The following is a 22,902-nucleotide window of genomic DNA, read 5'->3' as shown; positions in this document are numbered from 1 at the left end:
TCAACGAATGATCGTTTGCCGAACGCATATTGAAAATGTACAATAACAAAGCAAATGTTGAAGTGCACAAGAAATAACAACAATTGCCACTAACTTCTGGTCGCTTGTTAGTGCGTTTGGCTAGCGAGCGGAAATGTGCAGCAGTGCAACAGTATTTCACCCGATCGTTTCTATTTCTTGTACTCGCTTGGCTATTGACCATTTCCGTTTTAACGCGCTGCTTCTATGCTTGCGCGTGTGTGTGTTTGAATGCCTGTTTTGTGCTGTCTTTGCGCGCTGTCGAGTTTTGTGTTAAAAAAGCTGCATAAACAAATAGAAATAAAATATATAATTAAAATAAAAAAATTAACTGATTATCACCAATACCACTGCACTCTATGCGCTTGCTACGGTTGGCTGAAGTTGTTGCTGATTAGCCGTGTGTTAGGCCCACGTTAACTACTGGGCTGTATTACAGTGGCACAGGTGTTTAGGCCACAGTTTTGAGGTGTTTCGACTTTAGTGATTTTGACTTAATTTAATTTTTTTTTTATTCTTATTTAATTTTTTAGGATTAATTTAATTTCAATTTTTTTGCATGTATTAAATGAAATAAAATTTAAAAGAAATATTATTACATAATAAAAAATATAATTAAAAAAAATAATATTGAATAAAAAAAAATAAAAAAATTAGTATAAAATTAAAAAAAAATTAATATATAATTATTAAAAAAAGTAAAAAAATAACATATGATTAAAAAGAAAAAAATTCAAAATAAATTTGAAAATATGTTAATATAAAATTTATTTATAAATAAAAATATTAAAATTTATTTTTATTTTAAATATTTATTTTTGTTTAGTTTTATATATTTTTTTTTTTGTAATTTTATGTATGTACATATACATACATATATTTTTGCTTTTGTATTTTATTTTATTTATTTAGTTTTTTTTTAACTCTGTACCATTAATTTGTTTTGTTTTATGTTTTCCTTTAATTTAAGTTTTTTGATTTTTGATAGCCGCTAAGTTTTAAACCGCACATAAGAAAACCATTCCATTTGAAAAAATATTTTTTTCATTTCGTTTGCCTTTGTTCTTAATTCATTTTAATTTTGCTTTTTTTTCGTTCTTTAAATTGAAGATATGAGCGTAAATGAATATCAAATACATGTTAGAAATATTTAATAATATTATTAAACATTTTGCGTAGTCACCACAAAGTTTTTAAGTAAATCCCATACTATTTTTAGTAAAAACATTTAATTTAACTAAAATTATGCAGTTTTTATTGCCATTGATGATATTATTCAGGTTCTAGCAATGTTTAAATCTGCATTTTTGCATAAATAATTTTTGCTTTATTAAATGTTTTTTCAAAGCTAAAGTTATTGACTTGTTTTTGAGTCTGTTTTTATTTAACTTTTTATTATTTTTTTAGTTTTTTATTATTTTTAATTTTTTTATATATTTTTGGCTATATTTATTTTTATATTTTATTTTTATTTATTTTTATTTAATTTAATTTTATATTTTTTTTTATTTTATTTTGTTTTATTTTATTTTATTTATTTTTTTTTTTTTTGTTTTAATTTTTCACTTATTTCTTCATTTCTTCTAATAATATTTTCTTTTCTTAATCTATTTTTAATTCAATTTGTTTCGTTTCTTTTCTCTATTTTCTATAACTATCTTCACATTTGCTATTCATAATTATTTTATATTTAATAATTTACATAATGCCTAACGTTCCACCACTTTCGTATGTGTTATAAACATAACTGGCTCTTAAACTTTATATTTATATGAAAACAGTACATGTACAGTACACACATGCATAAACTTGAATATATGTACATATGTACATGAGTGAATTTTGTTTGGCTTTTGTGTTTACTGCATTTCGTGAAGCAACCAGTTTTGTATTTGACTCAGTGTTCGTCAAAATAACAAAGCAACAGCCGCAAAATAATTTACTTTGTGAAAAATTTGTTTTCAAATTAAATAATAAAATTGTTTTTGCACACTTTCGTTGCATTTGCAATAAATAATTATGATATTTAGCGCGGTGTAATACAATTTCCGCTTACTTTTCATATATTTTGTATAAATTTTACTTTGTTTTTAATGTGTTTTTCTTATATATTACTCATAAATGCCTTCAACACACATTTAATCTTCATTACAAACAACGAACGCTTGATCTTTGCACCCACCAAATTTGTCTGCATGCTCCTTTTTTGCACAGCCCCAAACAAAACATGTTTAAAACTGCACAAAAAGACAACTGCAAAGCAAATATTTCTCGCTTGTTGCACGCTGTTACCAAGGGCCACCGTGGCTGTCAGGCGCATTTGTTTTAACATTTTCTCTGCTTTTATTTGCTTTACGTTCGCAGCATGCAAAGCTGGCTTCCACACGCAAAGCTCGCAAATCAGCATTTACCCACTGCCAGTAAGTTGCTGAGCCAGCGCTCCAGCAGCGTATTGCTGTTGTTTTTGTATCAAGCTGTGCAGAATCCACTTTACCGCCCAACACTGCGATCGTGTTGTTAGTTCAGCCCTCACACCAGCAAACAGTCAAACATTTGCTGGTTTCGTGTTAGCTAACAATTGAACTCTGGCTCAGCAAGAATTGCAGAATTGGAGAATTGTTGCCAAAGTGCACGCGAGATACTGTGTATATAAGTATGTATGTATATGTTTATGTTATCTGTTTGTGGGTATGGAAATATCCATTCACAAACTCGCGCATATGAATGGCTGCTGTGTTGGTATGCAACGATGCTGCCATTGATTGTTCCCTGTAGGAATTGTTTGAGAGAAAGGAAGCATAAATATTTGTTAAGAAATTTTTAGCTAATTTCTACAAAATATTTTCTCTAATCACAATTTTGTATGAGGTATATAATTTTTCACATTTAAGAGCTCATGTATACACCTAAAAATAATTGTATATTCCTTTGTTGGATAATTTTTCTTATACATATGTATGTATATGGCGGTTGGAAGATTATTGAAAGACAATTTTGTTTAAGCTAAAATTAATTTGAAAAAAATTACGAAAAGTATTTAAATTAAATTTTAATTTTTTTTAATTGAGGATAAGATAAAATGTTACAGTTACGGGAAAAAATCGAAATGTTTTAAACATTTCATTTAAATTTTAATTAACAAATAAAAATTAAATTAAAAAAAAAATTAACATTAACATTAAAAGCTGTCAACCATATAAAGCTGTAGGTTCTTAATTTCGTACAGGGCTGTTACCATAGTCCAATTCTCAAACCCACCACTTAGTCACCCATTTCGACAGCCATTCAGTCACTCAGTCAACATTGTATTATAACAGATATTGCGTTTTGTTCAAAAATATTATATATGTGAGTGCCATGTGTACGGATATGTTTTCAACTCACACATACACACAGCCAACACAACAACTGCATTTGCTGCACACCACATACATATTTGTAAGCTGTGTAATTCATGGCACACAACATTCATTCCATTGCTTTTGCTTAAGAATGTGTTAAATTGTGAGGCAGCGAAGACAAGCAAGCCAAGCAGATACAAGAAAATAATAGAAAATGAAACTTAAAAGAATAATAATAAATTACACAAACAATAAACAATAAATAAGCCAGTAAATGAACGTTCAAAGAAGTGCAGCAAAGCAAGTCAGGAAAATAATTGCAAAACTGGCACGAAATAAAAGCGATATACATACATATGAATGTACCTGCATATGTATTGCTGTGAATATAGTACATATACATATGTATTTCCAGCAGTACATACATATGTGCATTGTATTCAGTAAATACCGCCAAATACATGCAAATGAAAAGTAAAATTTTCGCAATTTTTCCTTTCGCAAGCAGAAAAACCCACAAAACACAAGTAACTTGTGCAACAAATTGCCGCAACATATTCGCCATACATGTTTATAAACAAATGTTGCAAAAGCGAAAAACAAACAGTGAAATAGTGAAAATACAGCGAATTCACGCGCAAACGAAAATGAAAATAAATGTATTAAAATACATACTAATCAAATACTGAGCAGAAAAAAAATAACCACAACACTAACAACTATAAAAGCGCTTAATAAAACATTGCAAATTTTGTAAGTGAAAATTATTTTAAAATTCTACGACTGCAGCAACATTAATCGTCTGTGGAACAATACTTCAATGTCACCACAGCAGCCTGCAAGCCAGCAGCAATAACAAGAAAAAGCTGCACAACAACAACAACACTTCAGCAGGTAATTATTATGCATTCATTGTAGCCAGAGCAGTGTCTTGAGCAATGTCTCAAGTGTTGCTTGCTTCTTGAAGCTGAAAAGCCGAAAGAAGAAATAAGCGCAATGAAAAAAGAAAGAAAATAATAAATAAAGCAGAAATAAACAAAGTAGAAATTAAGAAAAAGTCTGTTGAATTTTTTATGCAGCCGCCGCACTAGCAGCATTAATTTGCAAAAATTTTAAAAAAAAATGAAATTAAATAATAAATAAAAAAATAATAAAAAAGTAGAGAAATTACAGAAAAAAAATTATGGCATGTAATAAATATAAATAATTAAAAATAAATAATAAAAAGGTAGCAAATAATATTAAAAATGCTTATATGTTCAGCTATGTCCTTTTCTGTTTATCATTAAATTTTATTGCTTAACTTTTGTTTTTGCTAAATAGCTCAGCAACACAACTGCGTGCGCGCTGCTGCTGACATAAAAACTGTCAACAGAACTTTCTATTTTCTTTGCTGCTTCGTGCCGTTCGTCGATTGTTGTTTGCAAATTTTATTTATTTCTTTATATGTTAAATTTTTTTTTTTATTTATTTTTATTTTTTATTCACGCAATTATAAATTTTATACATTACACACACGCACGCACACATCTGTCAAACACCAATTCATTCACCACACACACAATTGACGTTATTGTTGGAAGGCCGGTTACTGCCAGCCTGTTTGGTGGGGTAGCCACTGTGCCTCATTCCATAAAAACCGCACTTTGTTGTCGAAATATAATAAAAAAAGTCGGTGACTAGTAATATGGCTGCGAGTTCTGCTGCCTGCCAGCTGTTTTACGATGCCAAAGACATGAGCTGTTACCGTTAGAATTTCAATCATTCAAAATGCGGTTTAATGTTGATACTCATGCGCATATACAGCAGTCCATATACATACATACATACATATATAATCTCTTTTGTAAATATTTTGTCTTACCTTCATTTATTTTCTCCACTTGCTCATTTGAATACTAACTGTATATCTTCAAATGCAAAAAGTCAAGTTTATAATTTTTTTTGCCGCTTTGTTATTGTCTTTTGTATCTAATATATTTTTCTTTATTTACCTTTACCCCACTCTGTTAGTTCCTCTTGCTTGACGCGTTGCTTTGACAATTTCTTCTTATTATTCTTGACATGCAACTGTGTACACGTACATATGTATGTGTTCGTATGCATGTGTGCGCACTTGTCACCAAACGCGCCTCGGGCTTTGTTGCTAGAACCGTTCAAAGGCCATGTTCGGCTTGGCTATGCTAGTAGGTGTGTATGTATGTGTTCTTGGAGCCCCTCGGTCCGATTGAATTCCAATACGCAACCATTTGTAATGTTCGCTTACTGCTTTCAGTTGTGGAGAATAGGCAAATTATTATAATTTCGTGACTAAACGCATTTTTAGAATTGCCATTCGAGCCAATAATGCAATACATTACCTCTTCGTATGCAAATATGTACAAAGACATTTTTTTGCTGCTGTTCTGGATTATGCAATTCGCGTGAGTTTTGTAACTTTCAGCAAGTGGATGAGCAAACAGCGCCAATTATGTAACCAGGAATGCGGTTATGCGTATTTTGTCATAACTAGCCGCATACTTTTTTAATTTTCCAGTAGTGAATTTGAGTTAGCGAAACAATTTTTTGGAAATAACACGTTTATGTTTTGTTGAACTTATATTCAAAAGAAAGGGAAGAAGGTCTCTTAGATAACCTTTAAAGAATCACAAAGTACTTCCATTAAGGTTTAATATTTCATTTGCTCTTTTGTTAGCATAACTGATTTCTACTGTTAGTCAAAACTGAGCTTTTCAAAGTAATCGAGGAATTTTTATACCCCGAACAGTATATATTAAGCGAGGTTCCGCCTGTCTGTACATACGCAAACTAGCGTCTCAGCTTTTGAGATATCGCTCTGAAATTTTGCACACGTATTTTCTCTTCAAGAAGCTCCTCATTTGTAGGAACCGACGATATCGAACCAATATAATATACATACATAAGTATACATATGTATGTAGCTGCCATATTAACTCTCCGTTCAAAATCAAGTTCTTGCATGGCAACTTTTGTATTTGTGAAGTGATTTCCAGCTTCGGTGCATCAAAAGTTAACGTTTTTTGCTTGTTTATTTGATTGAAAGTGAAAGCAATAGACTCGATTAATAGAACAATTCCTTAATTGAGTCAATTAGCAAATTGTCAAGCGAAAGCATTGCCAAGGGAATCATAGATCTGTAATATTGTATGTATTTTTAGTGGGAATATGTTAATTGACACAACTAAGGTTTTGTTTAGAGAATACAATGAAGCTGATGACCATAGATTGACTCAATTAAGGCTCTGTTTAAAGAATCCAATGAAACAGATGATCACGAGTTGAACTACTTTGATATATATGCATGATATCAATTTATATAAAACAAATCTTAATAGGCGCTTCTGACAGCCGCTTAATTTAAGCAATTGACAAATTATTTACACTGTACATTTGCATGGTAAAATATATTGATTGCCGCTATTAAGGTTCTGTCCGAAACCTTTTATGAGTCTAGTTTAAACTATAATAGGCATTAAAGCATAATTGAGAAAGTTAAAGTGAAGATGATTGATAGTTGCACCGATAAGCCAGCCAGAGGAGTCACATCGCATCAGTCACATTGGACAGAGTTGGAACTACATTAGCGTCTAGCGTTCTAGAACTGAAGCAATGAACCTCGCGTGCGCTTAGAAGTCGCTGGTGGACGATAGAGTAGAACATACAAAAGATCTACTGAACTACTTGCCCAGATCAAAGTACATTTTGCCACAATTGCAGAACTTCTTACTGGGCATTGTCCAATAGACATCATACGGTAAGGTTTAAAATTTTATCAGACGCTAGTTGTCAAAGTTGTATGGAGGAGCGTGAAGTAACAATATCCAGGCACTTTCGCCTCCATTGTCCAGCCTTTACAAGACTGAAGCTGAAATATCTCGGTAATCTTACCTTCAGCGAACCAGAAGACCTAGCCGAAGCTTTGTGGATCTGTAAGGGTCTTATGATACAGCATTTAGGAGTTTATAGATACCACAACGTATAGTGACAAACTTACGATTTAAAGAAATCGCACAAAAAATCGTCAAGTCAATTAGGTGCAAGGAAGATAATGATAGATTGTGTCGTGGTTTATTTTATAGAGATTAATTTCAAAGTGAAAATATCCAACTGGCACCACGTAGCGAAAAGAAGAAACGACTGGCGCGCTGTTGTTAACTCGGCTATAACCGCGTAAGCGGTGTCTACGCCAATAAAGAAGAAGAATAATTTCAAAGGGATGATTTTTTGTATCTATTGTGTATTAATGCCTACATTTGAATGTCACAATTTATAGTCTAAAGCAACGGTATCAGCAGTTGTAACTTATTTTTTATAAGGTTGAAGTATTTGGACTTTATTCCGCTAATATTTTCTGACAAACTAGTTTTTCCAGCTTTTCTAAGGGATTAAAACTAAACTGCACGTGAATCTATCACATATCTTATTTATAAGGGAAATTTGAATAAATTAATAAATTAGCATTAAAAATATTTACTTAAAAACTTAAATGCTTCTCACTATAGTTATAATTATTTCTTTAAATATTTAATGGTTAAATGAGAAATGGTTGTCTCTTCATGTTGCTAACCCTCCACCTGCCGTGAATACTGTAGCATTAGCCATATTTCCGCAAATTCTAATAAATTCAAAATAATCAACGGCACTTTTACTCGTTATCACAAATGTAATGAAACACCGCAAAGCAAATTAAGTAGGTATTTATTTTTTTACTATTAATTACTAAAGTGCGGTTCAACAGCCTCAAATACGCTGCTACATGAACAAGTCTACACATTGTTGGTGTTCATTGTTTTTCTTCGCAACGCCGAAGGTTTGTTTTGTTAGCGCGGGTGTTTGGCCTTTAATTACAGGTCCATTCACAGCAGCGCGTTCGTCAAACTTACAATAAACATGTAATGTATGTAATTTATTTGTATTTATCTAGCCCTACAAATTCCTAATACCGTTTCAATGCTACACACAGCCGCTGTTTTGCTTCAGTTCTCGTATGCTTTTCTACGTTGGCAACGTAATCTAATTCTGCTAATCCATTTAGGCGCAATACGGCCTCCACTCACATGTTGACACACCTGCTGAGTACCTTTACGTTTGAGCGGTTTGGTTTTTTGCATTATCGCGTAATTATGTGCTTATATAAGTGTTGAAGACGCATTAATGCAATTTGTGGAAAACAAAAGTTTTAATTTTCGCATTATTAGCTTTTATCTATATGTACGTGACTTGCCCTAAATACTTGTTCCTTGCATTTTTAGCACATTTTTGCACACTTCGCGCTGCAAAGCGGCATTTTGTTGTTGCTGCCCACAGCCTACTCTCCAAATAGACGCAACTGACTAATTTTCCGGCGCTTTTTTGTTTATGTTTTCGATTTTTATTTTTTTCTTACATAATTTATGCTTTTATTCTTTCGTTTCGTTTTTGTTTTCGGTCATAATTGCAATTTGCAACTACTGTTTTACACACTCGAAAAAACACTACACACTTGAAAGCGTACAAATCGCGCTTTTTTGTTCAGCGTATGTATATTTACATGCGCTATTTAAATGTTTTTTTAATTTTTATTTTTTCTATTTATTATTATTTTGGCTTAATTGTATCGCAACTCAATCCATTGGCGTGGTAATGGGTGTGAGTCAGAGCGCGAAAGTGTGAGCGTGCTGCCGTCATAAATCGGCAAAACAATTAAATTGTATAATTTGCGTCTGTGTATGTATGGGTGTTTGTATGCGCTGTGTATTCAGCTGCACACGAAAGGTGTACGCCAGCAATTTCCATATATGCTGCTGAAAAGTTTTAAGGTGAGCTTTGAAAAGTGAGTTTTCTATGGAAATATAAACACCTAAAGAGTTGAGTTTGTGTTTTATGGGTAATTTTCGATCCGTTGTATAGTTTATAATATTGAAAGCAACGTGATTATTTGTGGCTTAGTGGGAATTTATAGCTGAAGAATTAGCTTAGTTGAGTTAGAATCTGCGAAGTTTTTCAAATTTATAGTATAATCATTATAAATCTGCCAATATGTATTTTTCAACAAATTTTTAAAACTAAATACCTAAATTAATTATTATTTAAGTCATAAAATGGCGCATGTGAATCTAATCCATATTTAAATACATCTATGTATGTATTTCTTATTCGTAATTAGTAATAGAATTAATTTTTTGTAACCCCAAAATCTGCTAAATTACCGTGACCAGTACCTACAATTACTTTTAGTAATCGAACGTTATTTCTGTGTCTCCATGTCAACAGGATTAATTTTTTGTAATCCCGAAATCTGCGTAATGAGCTTGATAAATACTTACAATTACTCTTAGTAATCGAACGTATCTTTTTTGTCCCCTGTTGTCTTGATTACTGTATAATAAACTGTCAAACATATTCCATATTTAATTATTTAAATCCAAGTATTTCTTATCCGTAAGCAATTTTTGAACTCATCATTTAGAATCCTGAAACTAATTCGAACATAAAATCTGTGTCCCCATGTCCGCATGATTATCTTATAATAAACTGTAGTAAATACAATTACTTCAAATTTGATTCAAATTCTCAAACACCGTTAATTACATTAATATACTTTCCAAACAAAATAAGTTCTCAAAGTCAATATTTATATAACTAATTGTGAACAGTAATTGCAATTCTTTGTCTGCCTACAATTACTAACCATATCTAATCCCTTAAATCTTCTCTGATAGTTCCAAATACCTAAATAAATGTCCATAAAGTATTCTTAACCCAAAATTACAGAACTAGTAATCTAAAGTTAGTTAGTAATCTAAAGTTAATTAGTAATCTAAAGTTAATTACTTACAAATAATAATGATTACTTAATTTTTTTTTTAATCTTTAATCTAATAACTTCACTTGTACCTATAATTATTTAACATCATTTTGTAATTACAATAATTTCAATTACTTATACTAAGTAGTAATGATTACAAATGTCTTTATGACCGGTGCTGCTACTTATGTCATAGTGAAGAGGCGTATATTTCATATACCTTAATTGCATTACGGCATACACATTTACTTGCCAATTACTTAAAGTAATTGTGCTACAAATGTATGATTCCATGTAAATTACTTTGGTATCCATAAAATATTTTTAACCTAAAATTACAGGATTGTATTTAGTAATTTAAAGTTAATTACTTACTCATAAATAGTAATGATTACTTAATTTTTGTCTTAATCTAAAAAATGCACTCAAATCTCGAAGTATTTAAAATTATTTTTTAATCACAAAAAATTTTATTAACTTCCGTAAGTAGTAATGATAACAATTACTTTCATCTTTATGACCAGTACTGCTTTTTATGTCATAGTGATAGGTAGTACATTTCATATATATTATTTAAGTGATTACCGCAGCAATGATTACGACATGAAACTTTAGTAATAATTTTGTGTTTACAAATATTCAGCATCTTACTGTTATTATCTAAAATATTGTTAAACATTGAAATAAATTAAAATTTAAATACAAATGAGTCACTCAAAGTCAGTTATTGGCCCAAATAACGCCGTTATGAAAACACTCGCGGTGCCTGCGTCAGATTTTAATATGCACGACTCATAAGCATTCTGAAAGTTTACAGCTTTTCATTTTTTAATTTTCCTTTATTTTTCAAAACCGAATAACTGACTTTTGTGCACGTCATTGCTCGAACACATAATTAACATTTTGTAATGGCGTTGAGTTTAAGCTTCATCATTCAAGTGCTGATTGTTACGCCTTCCACATGCGGCACTTGCTTTCATACACACTAATACATATGTACGTATATATGTAGTATATCAGCAATTTTTTCGTATTCGCATTATTGCCAAAATGCAGCTGTTGCTTTATTGTTTACGCATTTCACAGGCCTCACAGCAGACGCAATGCTGGCGATAACTCTCAAAAGTCATAAATACATGAAACAGCTTCCTTCTGCGGCGTGCTTTGATTACGCTGATTAATTTCTTAAAACATTCATGTTTTTATGTATACAACTTGATTGCGCCGATTATGGCTTTAAAACTTAATACCATACCACTTATACATATGCATACATATGTATATTTGTTAATATGTGTACCTTCCTTTCTGCATTTAACCTGCAGAAAAAATAAGGAAGTCCCGAAAAAATATGGGCCGAGCCTTTTTAAAATGCAGCAATGTTTTCGTCGCCAAAAATTTTCAAAAATCGCCGCTGAGTTATTCAGGAAACCACTTGAATGTCAAAAGTCTGCATAAATTTGTATAAAATCGCATTTTTTCGTAAATGATTTTGCAAAATTTCGATTTTTCTGCTTCTTTGCGCATACCTACGTGAAACCTACAAGTAAATCTGAATGTGATCGAGCAAACCTACATACATATTTGTGTCCACATTGCCCACTTACTGACTATCTATTGCATTATTTTGCATTTCATTAACCAAATACATGAATGGGAGACATAAAATCTAAAAAAAAAAAATTTAAATCAGAAATCGACACAAAAAGAGATTTCCTATAAAGTGTGGCAAGCACACGTGCTCTTCAGCCCAGCTCATTGCGGCCAGCTTCTTTTCGATTCCTCTAACTATTTGCATTTTTATCCCCCAACTAAGCGCTGAGCAATGTTTGCTTGACTCGCAACGCTTGCGAAAATAAAATAGCGAGAGGAGAAAAAATCGAAAATATTGGCTTTTGGCGCGCAGCAAGTGTCCATTGAAAGCATCGAACGAAAAAAAATGAAAATCTGCCGCTCGTGGCATCATAAAAAACGCGTTTACTACCCGTCACAGCGCTCCTAATTTGGTGGACCCGCAAAAACTGACCACTCCAAAGGTGCTGACATCGCCAGCACCCTCATCACCAACATCATCATTGCCATCACAATCATCGTTGGTTGCAGCGCTGGTGGTGCTCTGGCCATGTTCGAGCCAATTGTTTTCTCGTGTTGTTTTTGATTTTTCTGCTCTACGCCGATATTCCAACAAATCGCTAATGCTAATGCTAATGCTAAATTTAGTCTGGTCTCGTTACCATTGTGCAATGACCCAAATCAAAGGCAGCAAATATACTTGCATACATATACACATACTTACATACATATGTATGTGTATGTATGTATGTTATGTACGCTATATACACTTGTTACTACTTCAATGGCTGAAATGTTTTACTAGCCAGCAACAACAAAAAGCAAATTTGTTTGTGGCTATATGCTTGGATAGTTGGTTGCTTGGTTCGTCGTTTAGTTAGTGGTGGACTTTTTCTTTGGTTGTTGTTGTTTCACTACTTTTTCGGGGGTTACGCGCCGCCAGTAACGCTTCAGTACGCTTGACCGCAGCTAGTTGCTCAGCTGTGTATATGTTTTCAGTGATTTTTTTGTGTATTTGTTCAACTTTTTTTTATAAGTTTCATTTGCTCGTTTGTGGATATGTGTATGTGTGTGCTTATAGGGGAGTGTACATGTGCTTATGCTAGAAATTTGCACACCAATGCTTTGTGTATAGTCTTTGGCTTGGACCTACCGCTGGTTTTGCGTACTAGCCGTCCAGCTTTTTTGATTTTCAATTATTTTTTTTTGCAGTTTTAATGGCTTTTTAGCATTTTAGCGCGCCTCAGCCACTAGCTTTGTAATTATGTTTGTATGCGCCTACATATGTATGTATTGATTAGTTCCATCGTTTATCGATTTAATCTACGCATCGGCCGGCTGAGTTTGAATTATAGCAACTATTTTTTCAGCTTGTCTAGAGAAAGTAGCTGCTAAATATTTTCAAGTTTTATAACATTTTAATTACGGTATAAATTTTATAGCGCAGTTGTTACTAGCGCTCAGGAGATCCGCTGAAGCTAAGAAAACACAGCAATTTGGCTTAGCGAAGGAGATTTAAAAAAAAACTTGTTTGGATTTTTAGTTTAATTTATTAACCTAATAAATAGCCTAAAATCTATAATTGCTTGGACTTGTTCAGTAAACACAACAAATTACAAATGATTACTGCCACTATTACTTTATTGGCGTTATGACTGCAGCTGCTAAATCCAGTACTGAACTTTTATTAATCACTAAATTGAACGCAATTACTTGCATACCAGTTACTAAAGGTCAGATATCATATTTAGCATCTTCAGATTCCAATTATTTTGGAAACTAATTACTTATGCTGGTGCGTTTAGTTTCACAATTGGTTTTAAATTCCTTATTTACGCTGAAGTTTCTTTATAATAATATTGATTACTAAAATTATGATTACTGCAGTAATTATTACCCTTAGATATCTTGGAAATTATTGTAAAGTAATTACTTCTGTGTTTAAGTAAGCTTTATAACTAATTATTTGCTTATAATTATAATTATTACCACTTTAATGATTATGTTATTACTAATTATTATTGGAATGATTACAACTTGGGATTTGTGTAAAACAATTATTTCTGTGCTTCATTTAGCTTTTTTATTCATCATTTATGTTTAACTCTGGTTGTTATAATAATGATTACCAAAAGAAGTATTACAATTGGAATGATTACAATTGGAATAAAATCAATGGTGTTGTGATTAAGTTAGCTTTTTAATTAACTCCTTGTGAAAACCTTTGGTTAACTCAGTAATGATTACTATTAGTATGATTACATTTTGAAATCGCTGCAAAATCAATGACGCTGTAATTGAGTTAGCTTTATAATTCATTCCTTATGCCGAACTTTGGTTAACCCAATAATGATTACATTACAATTACATCACATCTATTACTTATTCCCATCTGCTAAACTTCTGCTGGATCTGATCTCAATTTATTACCATTAAGCGTTGAACAAAATGAAAGTTCTATAAACTTTTATCTTCTCTTTTGAAATATGAAGCTCAACACACATTCGTTTTTTTTTTTCTACACTTTAAAGCGCATTTGACACGTGCGGCGAGTAATATCGCTTTTAATATGACTCAATTTTCACGCTGCCACATAATTGCAGCATAGAGCTTGTAATTTATTACATAGCAGCTCGAAGTTGTCAGAGTCATCGACTTTGCTGTCAAACCATCAACCGAACACCACACTTCACAACGCGCTTCGCTTCTACGAGATTATTATTATGCGGTCTTTAATGGCTGGGTGTTGAGAAAAGCTACAAAGGCAGTAAGCCGAAAAAATGCTCTGAGGAAACCAAGAGCAAAGTAAAAACAAAACAAACAAACGGTAATTAATAAGAAAAAAATGTAGCTGCGAAAAACCGGTTCAAAGTGGGTCGTAGTACATACTTCGTAGCGCTTTGCCTACGATTGGCAAAAGGGAAGGTGTCCAAGTGCTCGCTCTTAATGCTCGCTGTCTGACGAATGCTCCTAACGCCAGTCACACAAAAGAGTAGAGACGGTTTAGCTTTGGTTATACTTGATTGCTTTTGCATCATTTGGTAGTAAATATTTTTCATAATACAAGCTTTTTTTTCAAAAATCTATTTGTCAGAAAATTGCCAAATTTTTAATTAAATTATTATTTTTTCGTTGCTAATTTGTCAATCCGATTTTTTGCTATTATTTTGCGCTTTTATTCATTGTTATTTATTTACTATTTTTTTCGATATTTTCTTCAACCGCTAGCTCTTATTCTTTTCAAACTTCTAATATATTTTTTTTTTGGCTGAGGTGTTTGCTTCTCTAACAGCTGTTTTTTTAGCTGGGGGGTTTTTCAGTTTGTTTTTTGGTTTGGTGTTTGTTCTCTACCCAACTGGCTACAATAATATTTAGCCGTTTTTGTCAGTTATGGCAGGTATAAATGTCTTTTCAATTCTTAGAATCAAATGAACGTATTGATGGATGATTCTTTCTCTTGAAAAGAACCCAAAATAATGAGTGAACGTTATTTGTTCAGTAAGAAGAAGCGCAAATTGTGTTCTGTATGTAAAATTTATATATTATTGCCCTGAGTTCCAGCATTAGCAAATATGCACAGACGATAAAGATAATTTATACTATAATTTATCGGATAGTTATCGGTTACCGTGTAAAAATTATTATATTCTGAAACAAAGAAGTGGGGAATTACGATTTGTTTTCGATTAATCGAAAACAACGATTATTACGATTATTTAACGCACAAAAATGTGCGATTACTCGATATTTTAAGGCACAGCGCACGAATTTAATCGCGACTTTTCTTGTTTTTGGTCATACATAGTCAGAAGATGCAACGATGTTTTCATTTTTAGTATGAGCTTAGTCTGGATATCGGAAATACCAATTCAACTACTTAATCAGAAATAACTGTGCAATTTTGACACCCGATTGTGTTGTTGTTGTTAGATTAATAACAATCGCTTATTTTGTCGCTGCCAGGAAAGTGAAAAGACAGCATTTTTGTTTATCAAAATAATGAAACAAAATTCCGATTCATTTTTATTTTTTTCGATTAATCCCAACACCACTGCCCGGAGCTTCCATAAAGAGTGCGCTTTGTTCAAATAATGCGACAATTTGCACCTCATTTTATCTCTGTGTGTGAGATTTGCTTCACTACGGAATGCCAGACATTTTTTTTATTTTAAATTAAAAATTATTATGTGCATATATGTATTAAGTAATTTATTTTGTAAATCACTTTCAAGTGCTACGAGCAATTATTTTTATGTTTATTGATTGAGTCTTCAGTTTTAGTTTTTTATTTTTTTGCTTATTTCTTTTAATTTTTATTCCGTGTTTATACTTCTTTTGCTCTTGCCTTGCTTTGTTTTATCTGTTCTACACATATACAGCAGCTCGGCTTTGTTTTTACTACTCGTTTCTCGCTGTTCACATCAGTTAAATACATAAGTACATGTGTTCTCGGCCGTAGCTAATCGTTTATGCCAGCGATCTTGTCTGGCTTGCAAAATTTTATATTTTATTTGTTATTATTGTTGCTTTTTTGTTTTATTTGGCACCTACTTTTTTCGCCGTTGGCGTCGTCAGTGCCTCCTCATAGCGCTGATAACTGCGTGACTCATCGCTGGTATTGGCTAAATATTTCTTCTTCTTCTCCGTTTATAAAGCGGTTTTGTGATTTTTACCCTTTATTAAATGAGTTTTTATTATTTTTCCTTAATACAGTTGTTTATTTCAACCTTGAAAACTCACTTATTAGTGCGACTACTACGAAAACGAAAGGCCGGTGAGGAGTGTGTTGAGTATCTTTCTCATGCTCATTGATGCTGCTGATAGCGGTTATGAGCAAAAACGCAAAACAAGTACGCATTCGGGGGCTGGAATTTTGGGAAATTTTCAGGGCGTTTCCATGCACCTGAAATTTGTGTGGTTTTTTTGGAAGCAAGCAAACTTTAACCCTTTATGCGTAATTTTTTTTTTTTTTGATTTTGATTTTTTTTTTTATAGTTCAACTTTATCTTCGTTTAATGCCGAACTGCATCTTAATTTTATGGACTGTTAATATCTATTAAATTTAATATATATGTACATATGTATGGTATGTATGGTATACTTACTTACATATATAGGATATATGTGATATTCAAGTAACCACTGATACATATGTACATACATACCAACCATATATGTATGTATGTATATTGTCTATATATTTTGCATTATATCTTTTGATGCGTTTCTCAAGGCTTACTTGATTGCAATGCATTAAATATTTTCATGACCATGGCATGCCTTTTTTGCTTGCAGCTCACTCGCAGCTTCACGAGACCAGCCCACCGAGGGCAGCGTGTGCTTTGCGCTCTTCTTTTATTTGCAGCGCAAGCGTACAATCAGACACACAGAGACCTCTACAGTTGCGCTTAAAATACTTGCTGCATGGCTTTAAGTATTTTTAAATATTTATTGCAGTAGTGTTAATATGCACAGCGTTTTTTTAAGTTTACTTGACGAGGTTTTAGTAGTGGGCTACACATCTTTGGCAGAATTCTTGCACAACTGTGGTAGTTGAGGTACGAGTCTCTGAGATATCTGAAATTTCAGATATATTTTGTTCTTTTTCCATGAAATCATGCACATACAGACACAACCTTATCACCTATGCCCTTATCGCTTCATTTTACGATTTTTCTTTTAATTTTTATAAATTGACCCCAGTTTTCCTTGCAATTTTTCGCAATGCCTATAAAAATTGCTTCTTTGCAGAATTTTATTGCTGGCAATAATAAGCTTATTGTACTAAGAGTCCATTAGTAATTACATTAGTCCACAACTGCTGAAGTCATCACAAACCGAGCTGTATAGGTATACATATTCTAATAGTAGAAGAAATGTTAAGAAGACTTATAAGCTTGTGCTTAATGAATTGATAATGGAAAAAGTGTGCCTAAAATAATCACATTCGTTTGAGAGTTTTTGTTAGAAATAAAGGAAGATTTGAATAATTTGTCGTTATTTTTTTTTATTATTTCAATATTCTAATTCAATAATTAATTTTAAATAATTTATCAAATTAAATTATAGTCATTTTTTTATTTAATTTTTTTAATTTTTATTTAATTTATTGTTTTATTTTAATATATATACATATTTTTATTTTTGTTTTATTTTTTTTTTTTTGATTTCGACTCAGTTTTAGTTTTATATGTTTTGGTTTTTGTACATAATTTTTTTTTTGCCCTCACAGTTCGGTCTGTCCTAATTTTTATAAAAACGTTTATATGAGTTTTCTTGACTTCTAGCAACGTTTTACTAATACATTTCGTAAGCTATGTCCGTCTGCATTAATTTCTAAAAAAGTTACTTTGTGCAGAAATTACAAAAACTACACATTATAACGCTTTTCAATGCACGGCTTGACCATTGAGGCTAAAGTGGCTTCTGCAATGGGCAATATTTCGCTTATATGTAAATACACTAGTCGAGCAAAGAGCAGAAAATATAATTTTCTATGATTTTGTTGTTTTTTGCAGTGATATTTGTTTATAATATATTTTTAGCATGCAAAATATTTTTGTGTTGACATTGACATTTGCGCGAATGGCACTTTTTGCATTTGTGTATAAATGGAAACTCTGTCAACTTGGTACTTTGCTGCAAGCTTGTTTTGTTTGTTTAGCTTTTATGTTTTTCGCTGTGTTCACTAGTTTATTGTTTACATTGTCTTTGTTTTGCATGCGCGTGTGTATGTGTGTGCATGGCGCGCATTTGTTGTAAAAAGTTGCTGGCTTTTTATTATTGCAACATTTTGCCCGCTAAAAAGCTGTAACAAAAACTGAAAAACAAACAAATCTCGAAAAAAGCGAAATATTTTTATTTCATTTTCAAAAACATCAAAAGCAAAACGCAAAGTCAACAACTCGTTGGCAAACAAAGTCCACTCGTTAGTCGGCCACTGATCAACTAGTCAGCTAACCCTTCAAACACAGTGCGTTGTTCAAGCAACCAAGTGGCCAGCAGTTTTCTTTTTGTTTTTTTTTTTAACCTTTCTGCATTATTGACACTGATCATTGATCGATGCAGCCGACATGATTTTGTAAGCAATGTTGTTGTTTTTGTTTATTTTTTTGTATACGCAAAGGTACGTTTTTATGCAAATACTCGCTAATTCAGTTTTGGACGCAAATAAGTTTATGGAGTTTACGAAAGGATGTCGCCACTTAACCTCTTTTTGTGTCCAGTGTTGGTAAATACGACTGTTTGACGGCTGCCGTGCGCAAGTTTCGAGCGATATCCTCTGTCTTTATAGTTTCGCAATAGCAATTTTTGTTTTCTTTGTATATTTTTTTTAGTTGCATTTCATAACTGTCTCAAGTACCAAGCTGTGGATAACAGAACTTCGTGAAGAGGAGGAACATATGTAGTGTAGAAATACGGTTGGAACTTTTTTACTAGTTCAGATTTTCATCTTTTCATTTTCGTTCAATTTAAAGTAAAGCCGTCAATCAATCAATCAATTTTAGAGTATTTTTTTTTGTTTTTGTCTATTGTTTTAATATAATCTCAAGATTATCTGCTTTAAGATATTCAATAAAAATCCCAAATTCTTTAATACTAATATTGACTCTCTTCCGTTGGGATCACACTTTCAAATGGTTCAGCAATAAGATCGTCTTCACTCAGTATTATTTTTATGTGTACAGTTTACGATCAAAAAGTAAAACACGACTGCACTAAGAATTAATATGAGTATATGCTGTATTAGGGCGATCAGTTTTTGTTCTAAATCCGCAAGAATTTAATCATAAATAGATATAATAGCAACTCTACGAGCACTAAATATCTACATATGTCTTAAAACTACTGTTAAACTATATTCTTATAAAGCCAAAGACGAAGAACCTCAACAAAGAACTTAAATAAGAAAATATATATGAAAAAGAACACCTGTTGAAATAAGCTAAGGTAAATAGATAGGAATTGCACCGTGACCTAAGATCTAATGCGCCCTCGCCTAAGTCACAACGATCCACATAGCCCCAACATATTGATAAATTCCAGTATACTGCTAAGTGCTAGTGGGGCGATGTGATCCCTATTTGGAAACATGGATTCAATGGCCTGTATCCTGCATCTGCAGACTGCTCTGCACTCAATAAGCAGGTGATCTGGAGTTTCAGTCTCCATGTCTCAGAACCGGCAGTTTGCACAAGAAGAACGTCTGTTAGAGTGTTTGTTTTTTCAACTGCGCTCAGCTTTATCTAAGGCTTGCACATAGTGGGCTCCAAGTGGTCGTAATATTATGTTTTTCTTTTAGAGTTTCTTCGCAATGTTTTTAAATATGAAATATCAATGTCTGCAACTCTATTTTGTAGGGGTTTATATAACGCTCGTCGAATGTTTACATATATTGACTTCCTATATCTTCCACATATTCATATGTTAGATTTTCATATTTCCAATTAGCTTTAATGTTCCCTTATCTAACTGAGTGTCTGGCACTAAACGCATATCTTTATTCACTGTCGCTTCATGGCAATAGAACACGGGTCGCCCACACACCACGTCTGCTTTCGCAACAGTTATTAAAGCTCCGTAGCTTTGGAATTACTTCCAAGTATTGGCTGAGATTGTCGCCAGCATGATGATTGATGAGTCTTCCGCCAATTGCGTAAGAACTAAAATAAATTATTCTTACAACTACAATGTGCTAAAAGTAGACAGCGCTCGTAAAGCAGAGCTTATATGCCGTTCTAAACAAATGGAGTCGCGCAAAAAGAGTATGAATATAAAAAAGTTATAACTGAAAACGGAGAGATAAAACATATGTACATAAATACTTCGCTACGTTGCTGTTCATTGACTGGCGCGCTGTTAAATGAGTGTTTTGTACTATTCGCCATTGACTGTTGTAGAGGGATTACTAGAAAAGAAAAAGGCAAAAACATGCACAAAAAAAAAAAGAAAAAATTATGTAAACTCAAAAAAAGGAAATGAACGCCCGATTGACCACGCCAGCCGTTACCTGCTTAAGTACACACATACAAAGATTCATGTTGAACGCCGCGCATGTGCAACGAATAAATGAATGAAAGTGCTCGCTGAAACGTAGACATGTTTTTTGAACACCTATGCATATATATATATATATATATGTATATGTTCAGACATATGTGTCTGTTAGCGCTGCTATCCCTAACGACCGGCCTATATTATATCGAATGGCGGTAAAAAGAGCAGCGCGTGCGCGACGCGCCCAATACTGCGCAATCCACGCTCTTCAGCAGACATACACTATACGAGTACACACACACATCCACACCGTATGTGTAAATACGAGGCAGATTGCCGAAAATAATGTCTGCAATCTGTCAGCGCTTTGCACGCTTTGGCCGCTCTCTCACATTGAAATCAGTCATTTACCCCTTCTCAGCCGGTATTTGGCGTTTTGCCATTTTCGCAATCAAATAGTGTGTTAAATAAATACCAAATGTTTGTTTGTATATAAATCGTTCGCTATTTCATTTTACATGCATTAATTGAGGTGGCGCTACAAATGTGTTACATTGATTTAGTTAGTGGGTGTGAACAATGGCTTGTCATTGTCGCTTGCTTAGCCTTACTGGAGCAGTTTTTGAACTTTGCAAATGACAATGATTTTTATTGACGCTAAATTGCCATTTCTGTGCTGATTTATATATATTTTTTGTAGTGATGTATTGAAACAATTTGTAAACTTAATTGGCGATGACTTCAAAAAATGAATTTTTAAAAACTGTCTTCAAGTGGAATTTTAACTCAACGCCCATCGATTGAAATCAAAAATCGAATTTAAAAAGTTTTTACAAAGTGGTTAATATTCCTTTTCGATTTATACAACTGATTTAGACGATTTACATACACCACTCTGAATCGATTTAGCCATGTCCGCCTGCCTAGTCGCTCAGTTTTTGTGATACTGATCTCAAATTATGCGCAGGTCGCTTTCTCCTCAAGAAGCTGCTCATTTGTCGGAATCGTCGATATCGGACCACTATAGCGTTAGCTGACATACAAAGTGAACGATCAAAATTATGTCCTTGTAAGGAAATAATTTTTATTTGATGAGTTATCTTCATCAAATTTTGCAAAAATTATTATCCAATACAGAGGTTCAATCTCCGAAGAAATTGTTCAAATCAGACCACTATAGCATATAGCTGTCATACAAAGTGACCGATCAAAAGCATGCCCTTGTAAGGAAAACTTTTTTATTTGACGAAATATCTTTACCAAATTTGGCAAGGGTTGTTGACCAAAGCAAGGGTTCAATCTCAGAAAAAATGTTTCAGATCGGACCACTATAGCATATAGCTGTCATACAAATTGAACTGGTCAAAGTCAAGTTCTTGTATGCCAATTTCTTTTATTTATGCAGGGTATGCTAGCTTCGGTGCAAACGAAGTTCGTTTACTTCTTTTTAAGCTTTCGTTATATTAACGATGTGATTTATAACAGTCTATTCGATTCACCACTTTCCGTTGTGTATCTCTCTAAGCCAGCTACTGTATCATATAGTATCGAATTAGGAAACAAAACGGATAAATTAGTAATATTAAGACAAACAAGTTTTCGCTGTAGTTTCATGTTAATAAGCTTTTAACGGAGCAATGACTAGCTGGTAATTAATCGTGTTATTAACAGTATTTTTGAGAGAGCGCACTCAGTCTTTAACATCAGTTCTGTTCTGTTGAAACTGATGAAGAAATAGGAAAAAAAGGAAAATGTATAAAAATTCTTAATCTTGTTATGAAAAGCTCTGTAATTTCGTCCGACAAACTTTCGGGTTAAAATGTCTTAAATTTTTGTTCTTGATTTAAATTTGCTTCTCTTTTATTTCTTATGAAAGGTTTGGTTTAAACTACTTACGAAATGGCTTTTATTTATTCATATCCAATTCTGCAACTAAAAGAATTTTTTTAAATATTGTGAGGGATCATCAAGATTCTATGTTACATGGCAAATTTATAGGAATAGAATATGATTTCATGTTAACAGCGCCTTCAATTCACTGATTTCACTCAATACTTTTCACACATTTTCATTCAATGGGTTCCATTTAGTAAGACTTTAGTTCTAGAAAGTGAACTGCAAACAACAAACAACGCGAAGAGTGTCACGAAACAGCAAAGAGAAAAG

General features: G+C 32.7%; 1 protein-coding gene across 2 annotated transcripts in view; it reads left to right on the top strand.

The window, feature by feature from the left end:
* Nucleotides 1-3,867: 3,867 nt before the first annotated feature.
* Nucleotides 3,868-22,902, top strand: part of LOC120770427 (pneumococcal serine-rich repeat protein-like) — a 70,114-nt gene continuing 51,079 nt past the window's right edge. For both annotated transcript variants that reach the window (XM_040097879.1, XM_040097878.1), the window contains exon 1: nucleotides 3,868-4,253. The gene's annotated coding sequence lies outside the window, so the exon portion shown is untranslated. The remainder of the gene's footprint in view (nucleotides 4,254-22,902) is intronic.

This window comes from Bactrocera tryoni, chromosome 3 (assembly GCF_016617805.1).
Source record: "Bactrocera tryoni isolate S06 chromosome 3, CSIRO_BtryS06_freeze2, whole genome shotgun sequence".
Classification (NCBI taxonomy): domain Eukaryota; kingdom Metazoa; phylum Arthropoda; class Insecta; order Diptera; family Tephritidae; genus Bactrocera; species Bactrocera tryoni.
The sequence above is the reverse complement of the archived record's forward strand: the minus strand, read 5'-3'. Positions and strand labels throughout refer to the sequence as shown.